The following is a 25924-nucleotide window of genomic DNA, read 5'->3' as shown; positions in this document are numbered from 1 at the left end:
ATCATCAATGTTAACATAAAAGGATAATTAATAAGTGATTTTTTACATATGGACCCCAATCATCCATATGAACAATTTTAAAATAGTACATGATTTTTGAAATAGTATTACTAAAATACAACAGTTTCAATTTAGAGACTGGACAAACATCACAATAAACAATATCATCTTTATTAAAATCAAAAAAATATTTTATTGCAATATTAGAAAGGTATTCTAAGTTTCATATGTAGTAAATTGAAATCAGTACAATTATTTGGTGTAGTATTTTTTAACCCAAATTTTGATAGGTATGTTTTAAGCAAGTACAAGTTTTGAAATAGTTCTTCAATTCCTATAGTGTTGTTGTCCTTAAGATCCTATAATAAATTACCAGTTGATGGAAATTGACATCTAATATAATTTGTTTTAATAAGTTTAGATATTGAAATTATGTTGTACTTAATGTATGGAATTAAAGTATGGAACGTGCATAATATCAAAAAGTTTCAATATATTAGAAATTTTTACCTTTCCTATTTTCTTCACATATTTACTTGTTCCATTAGGTAAGAATAAATGTACATTGTCAACCTTCCTAATTTCAGTCATGTTATTCACATTTGAACATACATGGCAACTAGCTTTACTTACAATAATCCAAATAGGTTCATTTTTATATTTACTATGAAAATTAAGACTACAAGCACCATTAAAATTAGAAATTTTATCGGGAAAGATTGTGTACCTTCCTAGTAATGTTTTTTTACATTTTTCTTATGCAAAGAGATCTTTCATCATTTATTTGAAGGAAACAACAATTTCAACATTGGTTATTTTAAAAATATGATTTTTTTAGAGGACTATAATTGTTATGCATAATGTGAGAGTGGAGTGTCTTCCATATTTAACATATTTTTTTTTCTTTTGATCTCTATTTCCCTTCCACCAATCTAGATACTCGTTCAACCTGAAACAACTTTTTTGTTTATGCCCTTCAGTTATACAATGGGTACAATACATATCTTTGGTGAAAGAACTTCCTTTGAAGTTACTATTACTTTATTTAGTCTAAATTTTTAATCCTTAAGTATATAATTATACTCTTTGTCAATAAATTGAGATAAACTATAATTACGAAAACATACAAATATATGAATCATTAATGAAGAACGATTCATTAAGTTGTCATTCGTTGTTCTTCAGACCTTATCTTAATATTGGCTCTTCTAGTTATGGATTTAGAACTAGATCGGTAATGAATGATGTGGGTGGGGCTTATGTCTTTAAACCCTCTATTGATAGCCCTTGAGTGTTCTTGAGAGATGAACAAATTTCTACTTTTTTGTCTAATGAGTTTAACATAATAGGTAAGCTATTTAAATGGATTGGGGGCCTAACCCAAATATACTCATTTACTATTCGGCCTATCAATGAAATAGTAATGGTATTTATGCTTCTACACAAATATATCCCCATATGTATTATAAATGTTTAAATAAGTCCATAACCTTTATACTTTAATAGATCACATTAATTGGTCTGTAATCTTTATATAATAACAACTAATACACAACTACTAAATAATATATGTACACAAATGTTGGAAATAATTTCAACAATCTCCCACTTAGGTCATATATATATTTCTTTCAATTGTATATTATATCCTTAAGAGCTCAAAATATTGTTATCATTTCCAAATACATCTATATCAATCTCATCCATTAATTATATCAACATAGGATTAAAGAAATTTGTGTTGCATTAATTTAACTAAACCCTCAATATTTACATATGTCAATACAATCAAATGACATAGATAAAATATGAGTGTGTAGTGTGGATTGACATGTGATGTGATCTTTAACATGTCTATTATCAACAGATCATTCTTTATTCTTTATAGAGATCAATCTTTATAACTTTATAATCTTAATTTCTTTAAACTGAATATTTTTTTTTTAGAAACTGAATCTTTAATGTGCACATAAATTCCAAATTATATTTATACAAGCATCACAATTCAAACACTCACTAAAACTGTATATCATCTAAATGTGCAATATTCATATGAATAATATGTTAATGAAAGATATCGGATAACAAATATTTAGAAAACTGATTTGTAATTTTGGAGTTTGTCCAAATATGCTCAATAGATAACTAAACCTTCTGAATTCTTTATTTTCTAAATCATTTGACTTAGTCGAACTCATATTACTCTTAAAGTAAAAGATTGTATATTAATGTCATATAATATCTTTACACTAGTAAAAAAAGCTTCAATAGCGACGACAAATGCCGATGGGAACAAAAGCCATCAGTATATAGCATAACAATGCCGACCAAAGAAATAGTTGTAGGTATTTAGGGGTTTAATAACGACCATTTAAAAAATCATCGGTATTTAAGGTTTAATAGCGACTACTTAAAAGTCCTCGGTATTGTAACCAGTATATCGATTGTTTTGGGTCATCGATATACCTCCTTACTTTTAAATAAAATGTGGTCTATTTAAATATATTATATATTATCAAATTAAAATACTTGTTCATTCTTAAATAAAATAACAAAGTATAATTAAAGCTTGATTGATTTTGTTTGTAATGAACAATAATTATCTCACTTATTACAACTAATTTTTAGAAAAAAATGATTTGGCCATTAGTAATTAAAATGATGATATTTTTTTTATTAATAATAAATAACCATCTTAATTATTTCTATTAATTTTAGAAAAATTGATTTGACTAGTAATAATTAAAATGAAAAGATTAGTTTTAATGAGTGAAAAAAAATCTTATATTAAAATATTTTTCAGCTCCCTCCGGTTCTTCTTTCCTTGCTCCCTGTTTCCCTCTCGTTGCTTTAACCCTTTCCTTTCTCCCAGCTTTCTTTCATTGATTGATGAAACACAACAAGAATTTTTGCATTCTACAGTCTTAGTACCCATCAAGACTATATAACTAATTACAGCTACTCCTTGCTCCTTGATCTGGCTCTCCGCTGACGGCCGCTCCAGTTCCTTGTTCCCGCAATCGCTCTCTGAACCTGCGTTCCAACCTAGCTATACACGAAGGATAGAAGGTATTTCTCTCAATTTATCGCCAAAATGGCATGTTAGTAAAACAGATCTATAAGGTTTACTACTCAAACTATAAAACATAGATTAATAATCAAACATCTGAGACTTGAAATATTTCATGACTTATGTAAACTCCCCTTTCAAGGTTCTAATCGATCGCAGTCGCATCAACGATTATTCATTGTTTACGTCTGTGTCGTAAACCTGATCAACAATAACCTTTGGTGCTGTTAGAGCAGGGAAAGGGCGATTCTCAAGCTGAAAGGTAATGTCTCGATTCGTTTTGTTTTTATTTTTCTTCGCAATAATTATACATGTCCTTATGCTTAATTAGTGGACTGTTCATCTTTACGCCTATCTGATCCTTCAATTCTTAACACACTTATAGACACGTTTATGGATTTCAACTGGATTTTCCTTTGATTGTTCTTTATAAATCACTTAATATTGAGCTTCGTATGCTAACTATACACACATTTTTGTAGTTCTTAATCATTGGTATATATCTAGATTCAGAATAAAAGAAACTGAGGAGACCACCACATATATTGTCATAATTCAGGTTTGGAACTAGATTGGTCAAAATCTGAAGAGCCAAAAGAGAAAGGTTAGGGCTGAATAATCATGTAGTTTCTATTAGGTTTGACTTGTTTGTGCCTATTGATGATGAGGAGACTAACTTGTTTGTCATGGAAGGTCTTTTTTTGGGTTATTCTTCCATTTTCATAATTCTGAATTTTTGGTATGCTTAGTGATAAATTTTCATTTACAATGGATGTGAACGGACATTGAACACTTGATAGATTTTGTCCTGGCTGAATTGCACTTTAGTAAACGAGAGTAAAAGATTATGACTAGAGAAGTTAAGATAAAGAAGAGTAACTCCAAGTAAAAAGAAATCAATTTCATAGAAATTATTGTGTGATGAGAGGCAGTTTTAGAATGACTAACTCCATCCTATGAATAATTTCCATCTACTATCTCAATGTTTTGGAATGTGTGCAAGTCAGATATATAGCTATGTTAGGTGATGTGATATTATTTTTTATCAAGTCAGATGAAAAATCAAAGGCTCAATACTCCATGATCACTAAACTAATTAGGATCAGATATAAAATACATTTTTATTTTATTTTCTTTTGATGGTTAATTCAATGGGTCAAATGGGAACTTGTATCTACTTATGAGGCATTAATCATGTTATTTAATGTAATTAGACTTTAGAGAAAGAAGAAGAAAAAAGAAAAGTCTTGGAATGTTCTCTAGCTAGCCTTCCACTCTACTCCATTATAATATGATTTGCCTTTACAATATGATATAATTACTTGATGTCCCTGCTTATACAGAATAATCTATTTACATCATTAATATATGCTTTTACATTACATTTTAGATATAATAGCCCAATCAATTTGAAAGATAATCTTATAAGAAAACTCAATACCCAATTAAACAGGAGAAGAAATTTCACTTATTTTTTATCAACCAATATGTAAAATGGAAAAACAATAAAATCAAGACTGTAAATTAGTTTTGGATGATAATTTGCCTAAAATACATCTTTTGTGCATAAATTTTGTTTATATCGTGTAGTTTTATGGTATTTAAGTAGGACTATCCAGAAATTATGTTCATAAAATAGGTTAGGTTTTATTAAATTAAGAATGCCTTCTTTGAATCTGGTCTGTTTTTGTTTGTTTTTAGTATGTTTTGTTTGTCTAATTGATTGAGAAAATTGAATATATATATATATATATATATTTAATATACCAAAGTAGAGAAGAACCTCCCTAACAATTAGGATGGAAAACATTCTATCATCCATTCTGACTGTCATCCATTATGATTATTTGTTGCAATTCAATATTTTCAACTCTTAAGCTTCTAAATAAAATTTTCAATAAAAATTATGAGTTCCTCTTCTCGATCAAATGAATCTTTATTGAATTACACTATAAACTGGCCCATCATATGAGAATAGGTTAATGTACCAACATGTTTTATGTTTTAATTACTCATGTTGTCACCTTTCTATAAAAGGGATCAATTAATCCTCAAAGACCAATTTTTTTCCATCTTTTATTATATTGTTTTTAATACTAGTTGCTTATTATATTGTTTTTAATACTAGTTGCAAGTTATTGGTATGTGTGGACACCTCAAGTTCTTGTTAGTTATTGAGGTAAACTTGTATGCATGACATCTTATCTATAATCTTGTTAATAAGATAAAATCACTAGTCCTTCATGAAAGTGTGCCTTGTTTTACAAATTTTGTTTTTCAAAATCTCTCAACCTTTGCAAGACTGATTTAATTAATTAGTAGAATCTCAATTATACATTATAAAATTGTTGGTTTGTCATTCATATGTGTTTTAATTATTTCTATTTTCTAATGTCTTAATAGTATTTTAAGTATCCATCACCATTCTTGTCGCTGAATTTACACCATTCTCTCACTTCATCAATGCCACAAAGTGTATCGCTTTATGATATAGGTCAGATTATTACAACATTGTATTTTTTATTATTTATATTACTATGAAATATTATTTTGATTATTTTAACTTGTTAACTATTTCATAGATGGGTTAATTTTGGATGATATTTAAGAAGACAATGAATAATTTTCATTGTTCAATGGATTAATAGGTATTTGTTTTTGTAATTTTTATTAGTTTAACATGTTATATAAATTTTAGTGATGTTTTCACTATTATATTGGTTGATTACAATTATTTTTTCTTATTATTATAGGTACATTAAATTCATAAAGATGGAGATTTTAGAAAAAAGAAATTGAAGACTTTTGTTTTTATAAGTTGTAGATTGTAATTTTTTAACATTTGATATAAGAGCACAGTTATAATAGGAATCTCAATTAACTTGAAATAGAAGGAACATGCATGATTGCTTTGGAAGGAACATGATTGCTTTGTTAGGAGTCAACAGACCGGGTATTGCTCTCTTTGCTCACTTTTCTCACATCTCTTTTCTCTCCGTTGACGTATTACATATTTAATATAGTTGATCTTTATGATTTAGAATCGATCAAGTAGAATGATCATGAATGTTGTATTGATATTAAGATTTGAGATAGTTTATGTATCATTAGTTGTAAAATGAATATTATATAGTTGATCTTTATTGTTCAAAATTGAACAAATAGAATGATCATGAATGATATACTGATATTAGTTAATGATATGATTTATGTATCAATATATTTAAAAGGAATATTATATAGTTATATTTGTAGTTCTGAATTTGTTAAATAACATATAATAGTCGTGTAAGATTTTTGTATAATTCTCTTTTGTTTTTGGTTCAGGTGGATAAAGTAGATCCAGTTTGTGTGCTTTAAGAAGAATTCATTTGAAGTGTGGAGTGGATGAATTTTCTCCTGGCTTGAAATTGGTCATTTTGTTAAGACTAAAGTAATTTCGTTTTTGTTTTTGTAGTAAGGAAATAGTTGTGACATAATTACTGTTCAATGATAAGTTAGGAAATTGTTTATTAAAACCTTGAAACTAAATATTTTATAATATTCTATGTTTGTTGATGTTTTAAGAATATTATTTAGTTTGCTTTAATATTTATAAATGACACTACAAACAGGTTACTCAATGGTGAGGGTAAAAGTGGTCATCATATAATACTCTTTGGCGACGGTAAAAGTGGTCGTCATACAGTTCTTTATGGCGACAGTATGAGTGGTCGTCATAGAATACTCTATGGCGACGGTAATAGTGGTCGTCATATAATACTCTATGGCGACTGTAAGAGTGGTCGTCATAGAGTCCTCTATGACGACGGTAATAGTGGTCGTTATAGAGTATTTTAAGGCGATGGTAAAGGCCGTCGGCTTAGAGGGCTTTATGAAGACGGTACAAAAATGGTCGGTATATGTGCTTTTGGGCAATAACGACAAGGGCATTGCCGACGACTGGCGACTGCCTTTTCACCGTCGCAAATTATTTATAGCGACAATTTATATCTCAATACCGACGACCATTACCGTCGTTATTGGACTTTTTTTTACTAGTGTTAGGCGGTTCTTTTATATCATCCATAATTTGCAACTCCATGACAAAATTTTGCAGTCATATTCTTTAATTGGATGTCACACAATACCTAATAAATTTTGTCATCATGTTAAGAGAATTTGAGTGTTTATTTAACACTTTTATGAGAATTAACTTTTTCAACTAGTAATTAAAATAAAATAAAATGACACTAATTTCCGAATATTTTGGTATCCCATAAAATTCAATCTTTTATTTTCTTACACACTATGATGTGAGTTCATATAGAGACTAAGTCTCTTTTTACATAATTGTAATTCACATCAAATTAACTTAAGTGTGAATAAGAAAACTCAAATTAGATGCATGAGAATACATTAGTGTAACTCTAACTTTAATGCAGTTAATTTTAAAACAAAATAAAAACATATATTATGGTGTATTTCTTAAAAATAACAAATTCTAGATATGCTTTAAAACTTTATTATATAAAATAAATTTAAGAAGTTGACAATAAAACCGTATAAACAAAAGTGTTAACTTAATTAGATAACAAAACAAATGAATAACCATACTCACCAAAATTTAATAATCACATTAATTCAAAATAATGGTATATCTCATCATAAGATACCAAACACAACATTAATATTTAGTCTTTTGGACATTAAATATTAACTTGCAAACAATACTCTTTTGTAGTAATCAAATATTGAACATAAGTCTTTTCAAACAATTTTATATCTTTAGATAGTCCAATTGCTCACATGGCACATTGAATAATTGTTACATATTTATTACCACATGTGCATAATGTTATTCTAACCAATTATTTATCTTCATTTGGGCCGATTAAATAACCGAATGAATTACATACACACTACCTTCTTAATTTATAAAACATAAATTAATAACATTTGTACATACTTTAAGTGTGTAACTCAACCAGTTATTAAACTTTCTTTGTGTCGATTAATAACTGCAGAGTTATAAACACAACCATCTTAATCTTATAAAACAAATTGATTAGATAACTTCAATCAATAGGTTTTATAAATTAATAATTTGTACATAATTGAAATTTACAATGCGACCAATTATTAATCTTCCTTTGGACCGATTAACAACCGAATAATTACAAATGAGGGCCTAAAATTGTACCAAATTTTGAATATGTTATTAATAATGAAAAATCAAAATATTATTTTAAGTATCAAAATTACATAAATTCCATATATATGTGTGACACAAAACTAGGGGTGTAAAAATAAACTCGACCCGCCAACCCGACATGAGTTGACCCAAAAAATATAGGGTTAGGGTTGGGGGTTTTCAGGTTCGGGTTAGACCCAAAATCTGACCAGAAAAAAAATTTGGGTAGGATTTGGGTCAGCCCAGGTTGAACTGAATTCATTATTTTCTTCGTTTGCTCTAGACATCCTAAAAAAATCAATTCAATTACTATCACATCTCTCAATCCTGTTTTTTATCCTCTCTTACATTCAAAAATGTGTGTTCACCTGATTGCATATTATAAAAAAAATCATTTTGATTTCGAGACAGCATAGTTGAATCTGGCATCCCTCAGGCGACTATAAACCTCTATGATTAAACAATTCCGACAAAATTTAATTCCTAACTGTCTACATCAACAATAATTCAATGTCATTTATAATTCTTTCAACGCTTCTAATGTCGCGTCATACATCCTTGATCTATTGAAGACGTTGTTCAGAACAATGTTGACTATCACAAATTTAAAGGAAAATTAAGAATTAATCAATTATATTAAATCTCTTAATTCGATAATTTACTTGAAGAATGTTGTATTTCTTCTCCCAAAACAACTTACCTTCTTCACCACCACCACCGTCGTTATTGTTGGAATTTTTAAACTAATTTTATAAATTCCATTAATGAATGGAAATTAGAATGTGGGTAATAAAATTAAATCAAATTCACATGAAATTCAAACATGAATTAAAGGGTGAAATTTGATCCAAATGTTTGAATTAATTAATTTAAATTAATTAATCACAATGCCTTGATGACCAATTAACAAAATGTTGTTAATTTGTAGTGTAACTTACATGAGTTTGTTACTATTATTAATTGTTATGATAATTTAATATTACTATTAACAAATTAAAAAAAATCATGTAATGTGAGTATTGCAAAATAAATGTCTTCATTAATTTTGGCAAACAATTATCCTTCATTAAGAAGAAATATTAAGGCAAATGAAGAGGCAATCAATGTCAACCGTTAGATCAATTGATGATTTAATTAACAGTTTATTATTTCAACAATATTAATAGGCATTCTATCCCACACCATTCGATACACACAAAACCACACCATTCGATACACACAAAACCACACCATTTCATCCTTGATTAATTTCTCACTCTAGAATCCCAAAAGCCTTCTTCTTGTTTTGTGAGTGTTCTTAGAGTCTTTGCTCAATATTTTCCGTTGAAACCCGGTGATAGTTTAGGTACGCTGGTCAAGTTCGATGAGTAGTGATTTTAGTGTAGAATCACTATAGGATTCGATGTACCCTGGGAGACAGCCATTTGCGATAAGCTCCAGCACAAGCGGGAGACGATGGAACTATTTTAAGGGAAATGTGCTAAGCACATGCCTCGAATCAACCATTTATTCAGTGATATTGTTCTTCATATATTTTATTTATTTCATTTATTTGTAACATCATATGTATATATATTTTTCTGTTTATTTAAAGACAAGAATACTAACAATCTTAGAACAGTATCGTGTGCTAAGTTATTTAATAGTGTTTGCCGTCGAAAATCTTTGTCTTTGAGGTTTCAGAAATACGAGCGCGATGTTGCAAATGAGACGATGACTTATTTCGATAAGATAAAGTTGTTTATCTAAAGGAATAGAAGAATCTACAAATAAAGATAAGTCTTTATTGTATACATATAATGTTAATTATTATTAATATTATTTGTATGAAAGCTTACTTTTATAAGCTAATATATGTTGACGTAGATTTATATTCTAAAGAAAAAGATATATATTCATTATACAAACGTTTTCTTGAAAATAATTTAGAAAACAATAATTTGTTTTCTTTCTTATTAAAAATTTGATAGTTACTAGAATTATTATTTTTAATAAATGAAAAGGTAACTAAAAGGTCAACTTATAATTTTCAAATTAAAATAAAATTAGTCGTTATATTTAATAGTAATTAAAATTAATTATAATTGAAACATATGGTTTCAGTTTTAAAATAATTAATTATAATATATGCATTCTTAAATTAATTAAGAGTTGATAATTAATAAGAATTGGTAGGATGATTACTAAATAAGGAGAGATGATATATTTATTTATACATTATTTTACATACTATATTTTATTATGGTATTAAGATATATCATTTCAAAATGTGTGTATATATTTGTTTGTTGACAGAATTGTGTCAAAGAAAATAAATAGATTCTTCTAATTAAAGGATACAAAAGGTCATAAAAGCGGCACAATGATGAAATGGCGCAATGGTTCAAAGTTCAGATTCAATGGTGCGTGATAGAAGGGAGGTTCCCTGTTCGGATCCAGCTGATGAGATGATTTCTTTTATAGAAATCAGACGTGATAAAATGACAGTAGTCATTTACGTTGATTTCTTTTATAGAAATCGGAAATGATAAAATGACAGTAGTCATTTACGTTGATTTCTTTTGTAGAAATCGGACGTGATAAAATGACATTAGTCATTTACGTTGAAACCATTCCAATTTCTTATATAGAAATTATGAGATGAATGGAATGATCAATGATTTCTTTGTAGAATCTGACTAGTTAAAATGACTTTAGTCATTGATGTTGAAATCATTCCAATTTCTTGTGTAGAAATTATGAGATGAATGAGATAGTCAATAATTGTTAAGATGACTATAGGAAATGATTTTTTTATAGTAATCAGACTCGTTAAAATGACTAGGGTCATTGAAAGTGAAATATTCCAATTTCTTATGCAAAAATTATGAGATGAATGAGTGCCCATAACAATGTCTTATATATAAATTTGATTTGTCAAAAAGATTTTAACCATAGATGTTAGAATCATTCTAATTTCTTGTGTAGAAATTATGAAATAAAATGGGACACTTAATGATTTCTTATGTAGAAATTTAATTTTCTAAAATGATTTTGTCATTTATATTTTGAAGCATTTTAATTTCTTCTATAGAAATTTTGTGATTAATAATGATAGAAAATGAAGGTCATATGTATAATGAGATTAAATAAGTTGTTTGTATTAGAACTTATTATAATCATGCATTTAAAGAGATGCGACTATGTTAGTCGAAATTGTTTTTGCAAAAATTGTCTCGGTAAGAACAATCTACCCAAATTTATTTTGAGAGTGCATACACGCTTCACGTCGATTATTATTAAAAACATGACAATGTAAGTGTTTCGATTAAGATATGAAATATATTTATAGATATATTTTATTTGATTATGTTGCTAAGTGATAATATATATATATATATATCATGTATATTAGCTAATAATACGATGATTCATGTTCATTCATATATGATTATTTAGCAATTTGTATACATATATGAATAAAGATCTATTGTAAATGCATTTTGTTTTAATAGAAAATTCTGGAAAAAATAATTTATAAAATTATGTGTCTTTTGGTATTAAAAAAAACTTTTATGAAAAGTTAAAGTCATCTAATTAATTAAGAAAACAGACGAATTGATGACATGAACAATTATTTATAATAATTAGTTATTTTATATTTGGTTAAAGATAAATTGTCAATTATTGATGTATTTTAGAAAGATATTTGTTTAATGATATATAAAGTAATTATAATATATATGACATATCATTTGATTATGTTATTCGATTATATATTTGATATACATGGTTCAATTTCATCATAAAGACTTGTTTAATTTTATGTTTTTAAAATCTAATAACTACAAGAAAATTTGTGTCTGATTTGAGAAATAATGTGGCAAACGTGCCGATATTATGGGATGCAAACGTGCAACTAATATAAATTGTTGGGTCAAATTATTTTGACTAAGTGTCAAATTAGTTTGACTATTGGAATTTTGATGATGAATGCATATAAAACTCAATCTTTGCCGTCTAATCGTTTTTGGTGTGGTGTATCGAAAACAGGTTATATTAGACAAAGTCTTAATGAGGTTCATTAGACTAATTGGGCATTAGATGTATTGAGTTAGACGGAATTAGACGTGTAGTCTAACACACGGAGTTAGACGTGCAGTCTAACACACGGAGTTAGACGTGCAGTCTAACAAACGGAGTTAGACGTGCAGTCTAACAGACATAGTTAGACGTACAGTCTAACTAATGAGAGTTAGACATGCAGTCTAACTCCTTCAGATTAGTCTGAAGGGATGTATAGTTAGAAGTGCAGTCTAAGTAATGGAAGTTAGACGTGCAGTCTAACTTCTTCAGATTAGTCTGAAGAGATGTGTTATTAGACGTGTTGTCTAATCCCATTAGACCAAGTGGTCTAATGGATCCTGCTATTAGATGGGGGTGTCTAATTTCATTACACGAGGTTGTCTAAGTGAAATACGTCTAATGTTATGCTTAAGCAGTTGCTTGAAGCTAGCACCCGTCTACTCACGATCAACTAGCTGTACGCTACTCCTACTCCACTTTCTAGTGAAGATCAATACGATAGTCAGTTGCAACCAATTGATCAATGCCACGTAAGAAAATATTCTTCACACTACTCATTTTTTCAGGAATACCCTAGAAGAATATTTGGCACACTACTAGATTGGTATGCCCACGATCCTAGTGCTTAGAGTCTTTGTGTACTATGGAGGCGTTCCAATGGAATCTCGCCACGTGTCATTATGAAAGATTCGACCGTTGGTATCTGCTCCTTATTAAAAGATTCTAAAGGACAACGGAAGAACTGCTAGACAAAACAAGAGAACTTGCTGAACACTGCTAGAATCACAAAGTGTTCAATCTAAGCATACAAACTGTCATATTGAGCGAACTACCTTCTTGTTTTTACTAAGTGTTCAATCAAGAGAGAGTTAGAATCAAAGAATTATTTTAGTTGAGTGATATTCTTCATCATATTATAAGTTGAACAGAGTCTGTTCTGTTCAACAGTGAGCTATTCGTGCAAATGTATTTGATTCGAAAGTATAGTGAATCCTTCCGGTAGTTGGAAGAATGGGTGACATAGGAGAGTTAGCTCCGAACATCCATAAACAAATTGTTGTGTCTTTTCATTATGTCATATTCTTATTCTTGTTTTTATCTTCAAACCTGAGAAAACATTTCCGCACTTGAATCGTTCAAGAGTTTGTAAGGGTTTGTACAGAATAGAAAGTGATTTAAAACCTTAACAGGATTTCTATCAAATCGTTTTTCCTAAGCCGTCGTCAATAGCCAGACCCACGTCTCTATTGATTACACCAATCCTATCAATTAGTATCAGAGCTCTGTTTCCTATTCTCAATTTTAAAGAACATGAATCATGTCTATCATCAACGAGATCCATATTCTGTCAAGACACAACTGTGACTATTGGATGATGAGAATGCAAGCTCACTTGGCTGCTCTTGATTGTGATAGGTGGAGCATCATTACTGATGGCCCCATAAATATTTCGAAGCCAAGAAGTGAGTGTACTACTGAAGATAAGATGACCAACAACCTGGATAATGTGGCCAGAAATATTCTGTATCAATCGATCAACATGAACATATTCTACGAAATCAAGTCATAAAAGATATGTGCATGATTGCCAAGAACGACCAGAAATGGTTATGGCATAAAAGGTTGAACCATTTAAATTTCAAAACCATCAACAAAATTTGTTTAAACAATTTAGTTATTGGCTTACCTAAACTTCAGTTTTCAAATGACAAGGTATGCTCTGGTTGCCAGTTAAGCAAACAGGGCAGATCACCGTTCAAAAGTAAAGGGAAATCTCAATCCAGTCCTTGTTTAGAATTGTTATATATGGATTTGTTTGGTCCAATTCCTATAAAGATCCTAGGAGGAATGAGATTTGCCCTACTTGTTATTGATGATTTTTCGCAATTTATATGGGTAGCATTTTTGTCATCAAAGGATAAAACTGCTGAAAATTTGATTAGAATATTTAAAAGAATTCAGAATTAGAAATATTTGAATATTGCATGCATTAGAAGTGACCAGGGAACTGAGTTCACTAACAGATACCTATTGTTAGGATCTAGATCGTCGCTGGTGAGCCGGGGGTTGGACCGGTTAGCGGTTCACACTCGAAGGGTGGTGGTTAATCCGGTTAGAGATTAACACCGGGGTTTCAATACTACACAACCTGTCACAAATCCTTGAACTAGGTTCAAGCGCGGAAGAGATTTGCTTTCAGGTTGAAGCGGCACGCTTGTATGATAGGCACGGTCGGTTTCGGATGATGGAGATTTGGAAATGGTGGGTCGGTTTCGGTAATCTGGCTATTCGGTATGGTTAGTATAGAGTCGGTTTAGGGAGGTGTGGTTAAGTTAGTCGGTTAGATAGTGAAGCCGGCAGAAAGTAAATAACAAGACAGATTTTATGGATGTTCGGAGATAAAACTCCTACGTCACCCCTTCCTCTCGAAACCGCGAGAAGGATATTCACTAAGGAATACAAGTACAGGCCGATCGAGAGTTATTTCCTGCTCGATAATACTCTTACAATTTACACCGAAATTGTAAAACACACTTTAACTTTCAACACTTAGGCTTTCTAAAACAGCACACTCTTATCACTTGTAGTAAATGCTCTTAATATCTCAATATCACACTGTTGTCTCTTAATGTCCCGCTTAAATTGCTGCATTTACTCTTCTTCAGCTACCCCTTTTATAGGTGAAGTATGCCAACGGTCATATTTCACTGCCTTGAATCTGATTGGCTGATCAGATGTGCAGTGATTCAGTGTTTCAGAGGTTCAGACCTGCGGTCGTTTCCTCAGACCTGATGGTCAACCTCAGACCTGGTATTATGTCTCAGACCTGGCGGTCTGTTCTTCCGGTGTGTAAGACAAACCTGCCGGGTTTGTCTTTTACTTGATGTAGGCACTGTCTGTTGGATAGTTGTCTGTACTTGGAAGATTTCCTTTCTGTCTTATCCAGAAGTGTAAGGATCCGGTAGTACTGTCTTCTGCAGCCTACAGTCTTTCCTCAGACTTGCATGAATGTGGAAGTGTTCAGTCTGTTCCTTTGGTATCATTCTCAACAGATACCCGAAATGTCTTCTTGTACTGGTCGGTCATTTGACTTGGCCGAAGGGCTTTTGGTATGAGTGATGTAACCGGACTTCTTCCGGTTATTCCTCTCTTGTGGATGATCGGCTGTTTGATGATTCCGGTTTTAAGCTTTGGCCGATCTTTTCTTTGTGCGGTCACGTTCCGAATATTCTTGATCGGTTTAGTAGTTTGACCGATTGGTTTTCTTTAGTCGGTTCTTTCATCCGGTTCGGTTCCTTGTTCTTGCATGGGAAGTTTATTTAAGTTAGGTTTATTTGAACCGGTCTGAATTTATCTAACAATTTCTCCCTTTTTGATTATTTTATTTAAAATTATCAAAATCATGTAAGTTTGCAACCGTAGGCCGGTTGTTTTGTTTGTCCGGTTTTTGAAAAAGACTTAGAGAATTTTTCGAAAAATTTTGAGAGAAAATTTTGAGAAAAGTTTTGGAAGAGTCTTTATCTTTTATCTAACAATTTCTCCCTTTTTGATTATTTTATTTAAAATTATCAAAACTAAGTAGAAATGCAAAATAAGGCCGGATTCAAAAATAACTTTATATATTTATATATAGATGACCGGAAAAGACAGAATATATAGAAATACTAAGGCCAATAAGAAAAGAAGGATAGTCCCTATTCAGAGTCCGTGAAATCATAGACGCTCTTCTTTTTCTTCGGTTGTTGTTGCCCGGTCGGTTCGGAAGATCATCACCTTTTAGACCGGGACCGCAGTTGTTCTTCGACTTCGTCCTCGACTTGGTCGGCTTGCTGCGATGTACCCGTAATGACCGGTTCAGAGACCTCTTTGAGCAGCTCGGCTATCTGAACTTTCTTAGGGGCCTCCCTATGTCTCTTTTTCGGTGCTGAAACGGAGGCGGTCGCCTTCTTCTTCTTGTTTACTTCGGAGAATTCTTCCAGCTTCCGTTTTTGCCTTTCCAATCGTGCGGCATCCTCCGCAGCTCGGGTGGCTACCTTCTCAGCAAACCCTGGGAATATGGCCTCAGCATTTTTAAGTCGTGCGGCTTCCACTTCCACTTCGGTCAGTTGAGACGATCGCGGCGCCTCTTTATCTTTGCTAACTTCGGCGTCCAGCGCATCCTGGACCCTCTTAGCTACTTGAGCATCAGCCGCTACAGCCGCGGCGTCCGCGTTCACCTTAGCCTTTAGAACCTCGGCCATTTGTTCGGAAAGCGCCTTCACTTCGGCCATGAGGCTCTCGTTTGTCTTCTCGAGTTCGGAGACCCGGTTAAGTGTCGTGTCGACCCGTTCGAAGTCTTTCTTTAAATCGGAGGTCACATCCTCCAGACTTGCGGTTCGCTGAGCCCATTTATCGCGCTCACCGGCCTCTTCCCACAGACCGTTGCCGAGTTCTGAGAGTCATTCTTGATGTTTTTCCAGAAGCAGCCTTGTCACGTCGGTGAACTTCAGGGCCGAATCAACTATTCTGTTGTATCTATCCTTGAATGGTTGAAGCTCGGACACGTTGTGTTCTTGTATGCGGTCATCGATCCGTTTCGATATGGATGCTTCAAGCTTTTGAAGTCGGTCCTCAACCCATTCTTTAGCAGCCCATTCTATAGTAAGGTCTGAGGCGGTGACTTCCGGTGGTGGGGGAGGTGATTGCTCCGTGAGATTTGGATCGGCTCTTTCACCGGATTCTATCGGTGCCGCATCCTCCAAGATCGGTGCCGCATCCTCCAAGATCGGTGCCGCATCCTCCAAGATCGGTGCCGCATCCTCTATTGGAGGTGTTGGATAGTTAACCGGAAACTTTTCGATTACGGGAGCAGTATAGACCGGTACTTGCATTCGGCTGCATATCGTTTCCAGCCGCTCGATTTCTTGAATTATTTCCCTTTTGCCTTTTTCGAGCCTTGTTAACACCCGCGGCGCTACGGTGTCCACCGATCCCGTCTTGTTGATCTCTTCCTTAATTTTCCGGATGCGCTTTCTTAGTTTCCGAAGTTGGATCCTCGGTAACAGGAGACAGGTTCGGCTTTGTACCTCTTGAATTGTGTTGGATTTTGTGAGGCTCATCATCAGGTCCTCTACTTCCTCCAATCTGTCGATGCATTGTTTTTCCGTGTGGCCCGGTAGGATTTCTCTATATGGTGTACCGAACCGGTGCTCATGCCACTCCAAGTATAGCTCTTCAACGTCTTATGCTCGCTTGTTGACGCCCTGAAGGATTTTCTGGGCTAATCTATCGGCCTCTGCTTCTTCGGCCTCCTCCCTCTCCGTGTCGTAGCCTTCAATGTCGGCTTCTTTATCAACCTCTTCTTCACCACCCTCTTCTCTATCCTCGGTGGTCTCAGGGTTGGTGTTTGGTTCGGCATCGTTTGGACTCCGAGCCGAATGATCGACGTCATTGACCGTTCTATCATCGGTCCTCTCCGTGTCGGTTTACGCAGAGGCCCACTCCTCATCTTCTGTTTGTTGTGGTGGGTCGGAGAAGGTTATCTTTTCTTTTCCTTTGCCTCCGGTCTTTGCTTTGGCCGGGGCATCTTTCTTTGCGGCTTTCTTCTTTCGGCCACCTGTGGAGCTGGGGGCCGGCTGTGTCCTTTCAAGGAATTGCCTTGATCTGATGAGGCAGCGTTTTGCTACCGCAACGCCGGGACCGATGTTGAGATTTAAATGGAGGAATATCTTACCGAGAGGCACGGCGTATCCCCACGACCGGGTTGAGTCCGGTTTCACCATATCCATGAGGTTGCTGAACACCGATCTTGCCCAGTTGACCTCTTTACCCTCCATCAGACCGATTAGCATCTTGATTTTGTCCCTTGTGAGATTGTTGAGGTTTCCTCCCCTTGCCAGGATCGCCCTTGTGAAGATGTCACATATCGGGATATACTCCGGCCTTAGCATTTGTTTGCTCCCGGATGTTTTGATCGGCTCATTGGTTGCCGATAGAATGTAGCAGGCCGACTCAAAGATGTCCTGGTCTATTTCCGCCGTTGCATCCTGGCCGGTTGTTGGAAGACGCAGGCTTTCGACCACCAATTCTTCGGTGAGCTCTATTCGGGAACCGCATACAGTCGCGGTGATCTTGTCGTAGGCGATTGTTGCGGTTTTGAAGAACTCTTCGACCGCATCTTTGTAAATGACGTGAGGACCGCCGAGGAAATATTCCAGACCGGTTTTGATTACCCGGTCAATAACTTCTTTCGCCTCGGGCGTACCATTCAACCGGATTTCCTCGAAATCCACTTGAGAGTAGAGTCTGAACAAAACCGAATCACGCCCCATGTTTAAGAATTTGAGAATGTGAGAGAGAGTACCGATTCAAGAGAGTTAGAAAGCTTAGAGAGAGAAAGTGGATTCGCGTGAGAATGAAATAAAATGACCGAAGGTCCCTTTTATAGATGCGGTTTGGAAGCACAATCGTCCCATCAATAATGGGCGGGAATTTTCCCTCCAAAATGAAAAAGGCGCCAAACTATGGGCGGTAAAACAAGAAGAGGTGGGCGGCAAATTTGAGCGGGAGATTTCCCTCCAAAGTCCTTTGCTTATGTCATTGATGACGCACTCTTCTTCTAGAAACCGATTGATGATGCGGTTTCGAAGTCTGACCGGTTACTTTGAGTGATTAGAGTGTTAACAGATTAAGCAGATTTTATGTGACCGGATAAGAACGCGGTTATAGTTTGAAGGTGTGAGCCGGTTACTTAGATAAATGTTCAAAGAATTAAGACGACACGGTCATTTAAACTGAAATGATATTAAAATAGCAGAGAAAGGAAACCGATATAAGATTCGGTACAGAGATAGGCATACAGAAATAATGTAAAGTACAGCCTATTCAAAAGACATTCTCCAGATTCGTTCTATTGCCGAATCCCTGTCGAGGATGTTTGAAGAGGAAGTCGGTGTGCCCGGTCCGAACTCTGATCGGTACCCAAGAATCAGCTTGCTGATATGCGGTGCATAACCGAGCCCCTTCTTAGTCAGCACCATATTCTTTAGGTTTTCCCAAATGACCATTGACCAGTTGATGGCCGATTTGCAAAGAATGTGGGTCATGATGTTGTAGGTATTCCTAGAATACCGTTGATTCGGTGATTGACACAGAATTGACCGGGTCACGATTTCGAGCAGTAGTTGATCGTGACTAGCAAGTTGGGTTTTTGGCCCAAAGTATTCCACCGGAGAGGGGGTGGCCGACAGGTATTGCGCGGTTTCAAATCCCGCAAGGTCCTGAATAGTCGGAAAGTCAGAGAAACCTTCAGTGGGTAGACCGAATAGTGAGGAAAATTCAACCTCGTCGATCCAGAACGTGTGGTCTCTGACAGTAGAGACGATATACTTCTCCCTGATGTAGGCGCTTCGAAAGAAGGCCTTGACATCGTCTAGAAGAATAGGACCGGCCTCTTCAAGAAACGGTTGAAGGCCGGTTTCAACGAGGGAGTCATACATGAATTTCTGCTTAGTAGTGCAGTCCCTTATGCCCGTGCAGGAGTTGAAATCGATGCATAGAAAGTTTCCCAGAGTTCTGCTCGGCATGATTTCGGTATTGAGAGAGACGAAATTCAAGAATATCAGAAGTGAGTTTGTGTTTTTCGGATGTGATAAAATGAGTAGTGGATGGCTCCTTATATAGGATCGGTTTTTGGAGGGAAAATCTGAGCATTGATGGTCAGTTTTGTTTTATTAAGGAAAAGAATCTTTACTTTTTCAAGGCGCATGGGGGAGCGGCAAATTGCAAAGCCCAAGGTAGGTGTTAGTTGGGAAGTAACCAGTTTGGTTGGAAATTAAATGTGCGGGTGGTTGGGGGTTATCTTATTGATTGGAATTATCTCATTAAATGCACTTAAATATAACCGAGAATAATTAGATAGATGCCGAAAATAACAGAGACAATGCCGAAAATGGCATACATGATGAAGAAAACATGAGATTACGAAAGTCATAAATAAAGCCGAAAGGGACAAGGATAAGGCCGAAACGATCAAACTTGAGTTGGACAAGAATACACCCGGTGCATGAAGCAAAACGACCGGGTGCAGGAAGGAGTGACTTAGGGTGCAAAGGGGTTGACATCACCGTTGCGGTTTCTTCTCCTCCAGGCCCTCTCGAACCGCCTTTAAAATGGGTCGGTTACTTCTTTGGTGAGCACCTGAGCTTGGTTTAAACCTTCGTCGGGACATGTTGGGACTCCAAGCTCCACAAGGAGGCTGCTTATTTGAGGAATGAAACCAACTGATTGGATGCCGATCATCCAGATAAGGGTGTCAAAGAGCACCCTAGACCAGTTTACTGGTGTGCCGGTGATTATGGCTGCCATCATGTTAAAGTTCGAGACACTGTAGGTATTTGTGACGTCCCTACCAAAAATGCTTTTGCCGATCACATCATTTAGAAGCTGATATTCAGCTCTCAGACGTGATTTTGCTCCATGGTCCTCAACCGGTTCGTCAGACCGAGAGAAGGCGACGCAGACTTCGGCTTTTACATCCCCAGGGATGTCCAGATCTGTGATCCCGTGCCTTGGCAGGCTATGACACCTTGCGAAGTCCCGTTCAGTGAAATCGAAGACAATGCCTCCCACCTTGGATTGGATGTGGGTATCAAAGTGGGGGGTGCCCCGAAACACCCTTGCATTGTGGAAGAACTCTAGAACGGAGTCCGGATAGATGGAGTGCTTATCACATAGGAAACTTTGGAGGCCGGTTTCCTCCAAAGATTTTATCATCTTGTATATTTCATAATAGTCTGTGGAAGAACAGGATTGAAAATCAACCTGAAGGATGTTGGGAAACTAAGACATTTTGTGCCTTAGTGAGAGGATGTTCTTGTGACTTATGAGTGTTGTGGTGAACGTTTGCTTCACTTAAATACTAGTTTAGGGACTATCCTATTGTCCAGGCATTAAATGGGATGACATGTATTAACTGCAGGATAAGAGATATTGCATGAAATAGGCATGTTTGCAGTCTAGGTGTCGGTCATAGGCCTGGACTGTGAAAGATATCAAAAGATCTTCACGTCTTTTTAGGCGCGACCATGTTACTCTAAAAGGGCAATGTTTCAGAACAGATATCTACAAGCATTGATAGTTGTTCCACTTTTGTGTGAAATTCAAATAATCTAGAATGACCTGCTTCCAAACCGGTCAGGTATCAGTTGTTCATTCCGATGTGGTTATTTGGTGCATGCACCAAGTAGCCGGTCGGTTTATTCTATCTAATAGACTGGGCGGTTTTTCCACAAAAACCCTGAAGATTCGAAGTTCAACAGTTTAGGAAGAATTATCGGTTTTGTCTGTCTGAACCGGTTTCCCTTTAAGCATCCTTTGGAAGGATTTGGCTAATGTCGGTTAAGCCGAGAGTAAGCCTGAATTGAGAAAACTTAGCTTCCTGTAGCGGCTTTGTGAAGATATCGGCTACTTGTTGGTCGGTCGGTACGTATTCCAGCCGGATATGCTTCAGCGTGACATGCTCCCGGATGAAGTGATGCCTTATGTCGATGTGCTTGGTTCTGGAGTGGAGAACTGGATTGTAGGTGATCGTTATGGCACTCGTGTTATCACAGAAGATCGGGGACTCTTCGGCTATGATACCGAAGTCCTTCAGTTGCTGTTGGATCCAGAGGAGTTGAGAACAGCAACTTCCGGCCGCCAAGTATTCAGCCTCTGCAGTAGATGTGGCCACAGATGTCTGCTTCTTGCTATGCCATGAAACGAGCCGGTCACCAAGGAACTGACATGTTCCGCTGGTGCTTTTTCTGTCAATCTTACACCCTGCATAGTCTGCATCTGAATAACTTGTTAGATTGAAAGATGAGTCATTTGGGTACCACAGACCGACATCAGGTGTGCCCTTTAGATACTTCAGTATCCTCTTTGCGGCTGTGTAGTGGGATTGTTTGGGATTTGCTTGGAATCTCCCACATACACCAACTACAAACAAGATGTCCGGTCTACTTGCTGTCAAGTATAGTAGAGAACCGATCATGCCCCGGTATGCAATCTGGTCTACCGATTGGCCCTCATCATCCCTGTCCAGTTTAATGGATGAGCTCATTGGAGTAGCCGCCGAGGAGTAGGTGTCCATACCGAATTTCTTTAGCAGCTCCTTGGTATATTTAGGTTGACTAATGAAGGGTCCTTCCTTGAGTTGTTTAACCTGAAGACCTAGGAAGAAGCTTAATTCTCCCATCATACTCATTTCAAACTTGTCAGTCATCATTTTTGAAAACTTGTCACATAGCTTAGGATCGGTGGAACCAAAAATAATGTCATCTACATAGATTTGAACAAGTAGGATATGTTCCTTCTTTTCAAATTTGAACAATGTCTTATCCACTGAACCGATGGTGAAATCATGTTCTAGTAGAAATGCGGTTAGTGTGTCATACCAGGCTCTAGGTGCTTGCTTTAGACCGTATAAAGCTTTGTTCAGCCGGTATACATGGTTTGGAAATGCAGCGCTTTTGAAACCGGGTGGTTGTTCAACATACACTTCTTCACGTAGGTCACCGTTCAGAAATGCACTTTTAACATCCATTTGAAAAACCTTAAAGTTTTTGAAAGCAGCAAATGCAAGAAAAATCCTAATGGCTTCAATTCTAGCTACAGGGGCAAATGATTCTTCAAAATCAATGTCTTCTTCCTGTTTGTAACCTTGAGCCACTAATCTGGCTTTGTTCCTCGTGACCAAACCGTCCTCATTGAGTTTGTTTCTGAATACCCATCTTGTGCCTATGACCGATTGATCTTTCGGTCTGGGAACTAAGTACCAGACTTTACTACTCTCGAACTGGTTTAGCTCTTCTTGCATTCCCAAGATCCAATCCGGATCTGACAATGCTTCATCTATTCTTTTCGGTTCAATCTGGGATATAAAAGCAGAGTTGAAATATCCTTCCAGAAGTTGACTCCTAGTTCGAACAGGTTCTGAAGGGTCACCTATAATTTGCTCAGGAGGATGTTTACTGTTTCTTCTGAGATTCAGTTCAGGGATGTCTACCAAATTACCGTTAACTTGACCAAGGCTAGACATGTCGGTAGGCTGAACGAGATTGTCAGACCGACCGACTCCCTCGGATTGGACCGAAGTGTCAGCTTCCTGTTGTGGAACAGCTTGATCCGGCTGGGTATCAATATTACCCATTTGGTCATGGACAAACCGCCTGAAGACCGGAGCCTCATCTTCACTATCAGAATGAATATCGTTATTTTCCAGTCTGTTATGTAGATCAAAGCATGAAGCAGTATTACTTTCAACCGATTCATCGAAAACAACGTGAATTGTTTCCTCCATGGTTGCAGTTCTATTATTATATACTCTATATGCTTTACTTACTGCCGAGTACCCTAGCATGATGCCGGTATCGGTTTTTGCATCAAAAGCGGTGAGTGGGGTTTTATCATTTATATGAATATAACATTTACAACCGAAAATCCTGAGGTATTTAAGTTTAGGACTCTGTTAAAATAAACCTCATATGGTGTTTTGTTATGAAATCTGTTTATCAAAGACCGGTTTTGTGTATAGCATGCAGTGTTGATAGCCTCAGCCCAGAATTTCTGAGCAATGCCGGAATCGGCTATCATGGACCGTGCGGCTTCCTTGAGAGTCCGGTTTCTTCTCTTGGCCAGGCCATTTTGTTGAGGAGTCCTAGCACTAGACAACTCGTGTCTAATGCCGGATTCATCAAGATATGCAGTTAATGTACTATTGGTAAATTCGGTACCTCGATCACTTCGAATGCTATTAATACGAGTTGATTTTTCATTTTGTAAACGCTTAAGAAGTGTGATCAGGTTTGATACAGTTTCACGTTTAGATGGTAGAAATATTACCCATGTATATCTAGAATAATCATCAATAACTACCATGGTGTAGAGCATACCTCCTAGGCTGATGACCTGAATTGGTCCAAATAAATCCATATGAAGGAGGTCTAAGCATCGGCTAGATTGAATGTTTCCTTTACTTTTAAAAGATGACCTAGTTTGTTTACCCATTTGGCATGCTGAACAGACCTTATCCTGGTTAAATACTATATCAGGAATACCTTCAACTAACTTTTTACCACGAATGTAGTTTAAGGTTTTCATGTTTAGATGGTTTAGTCTCTTATGCCATAATCAGGTTTGATCAGTCTTAGCTATCATGCATATAGGATATTCTATTCTGGTTTTCCAGTCTACCTTGTAAATGTTACCTATCCTATTTCTGGTTAGTAGTACGATGCCTTGAGAATTCTTAACTAAGCATGCATGTTTAAGGAATTCTACCGTGTATCCGGCATCACACATCTGACTAATGCTAAGTAGATTAAAACGTAGATTTTCAACTAGGAGTACATTATCAATGGTTAGGTTACCATGGACAATCTTACCCTTGCCCACAGTTTTACCTTTTGAGTTGTCACCAAAAGTGATTAAAGCACCGGTTACTGATCTAATGTCGGTTAACAAATTGCTATTTCCGGTCATGTGCCTGGAGCAACCGCTGTCCAAGAACCATTCGGAGTTTCCTAGCCTCTTTTTTGGGTCCTGCAAAATGTACATATTTACAACTATTTAGTACCCACATTTACTTGGGTCCACATGCGATTAATCCCTTAGGTATCCAGACCTTGATGAACCGGACAGTCTTCTTTGCTAGGGTTTTAACTGTCCTTTTGACACTTGGTTTTGTGTATTTCGGTTTTCCTTCAAATGTCCTAAATGGTGATGGTCTTTGGTTCGGTGATCTGTAGTTTGACCTACGCGGTTCAGGAAAGTTTTCCTTATATCTGAGGATTTCGGCTTTTCTTTTCTCAGGGTCAAGCCATGAATCGGTTGGACCAACATAATCGTATTTTAGCTTTTCTTCCCTATAATATGCGGTCTCCTCTTCTTCAGCGGTACAGGTGCTCTTAAGAAATTTTATAAAGGGAAGGTTTCCTTTTGTAAGCCTTGCTTTCTCTATGGGTTTTCGGTCTTTAGAGCTATTCTCTGTGTATCCTAGGCCACGCTTACAACGAGGATGCCTGTAGTGCTTATTCATGTTCTTTACTATATCGCTAGATCTCTTATAGGCGGCCATCTTATATTGAAGTCTGGCATTTTCTTCCTTGGTTAGTTCTCTAGTCGGTTCACTAGATTGTTCGGTCTTAGGATCTAACTCGGTTTCTAGAGTATAGGTATCATCAGATTGTATGACCTCCGGTTCGGTTATGATGGGTACCTCTGGTTCTATTGAAATAGGTATTATGGAGTCGGGCTTGATGTTGAGATGCTTAGGTAGCATGATTAGTAGGTTCTTATATTCTTCTACCATGTCATTTAATGCATTGTATAACTCATCTTTAGTAAATTCTTCACAAGGAGAGTCAAATACCTGTTCATCATTTGCCATGAGACATGTGAGTTCATCGTCACTATCACTGCGAGCCCATAGACTTCCTCCATCGTCGGCTATCAGTGCTTTTGGTACCTCACTTCCTTCACCGGCTTGTTGATAATTGTTTCTGTCATTTTGATAGTCCGGTTTCTGGGTATCCCTCCTCGGTTTCCTGCATTCCCACTTAAAATGTCCCAAACAGTTACAGTTATAGCATCTT

At 35.8% G+C, this 25924-nt stretch overlaps 1 long non-coding RNA gene across 1 annotated transcript; it reads left to right on the top strand.

The window, feature by feature from the left end:
* Positions 1–2839: 2839 nt before the first annotated feature.
* On the top strand, positions 2840–6626 carry LOC124922641. The gene is made up of 6 exons (XR_007097843.1): positions 2840–3069; positions 3213–3332; positions 5474–5564; positions 5653–5718; positions 5824–6023; positions 6398–6626. It is a non-coding gene; the product is annotated as an uncharacterized LOC124922641 (long non-coding RNA).
* Positions 6627–25924: the final 19298 nt, after the last annotated feature.

The sequence above is a fragment of the Impatiens glandulifera genome, chromosome 1, assembly GCF_907164915.1.
Source record: "Impatiens glandulifera chromosome 1, dImpGla2.1, whole genome shotgun sequence".
In the NCBI taxonomy this organism is placed as follows: domain Eukaryota; kingdom Viridiplantae; phylum Streptophyta; class Magnoliopsida; order Ericales; family Balsaminaceae; genus Impatiens; species Impatiens glandulifera.
The sequence above is the reverse complement of the archived record's forward strand: the minus strand, read 5'-3'. Positions and strand labels throughout refer to the sequence as shown.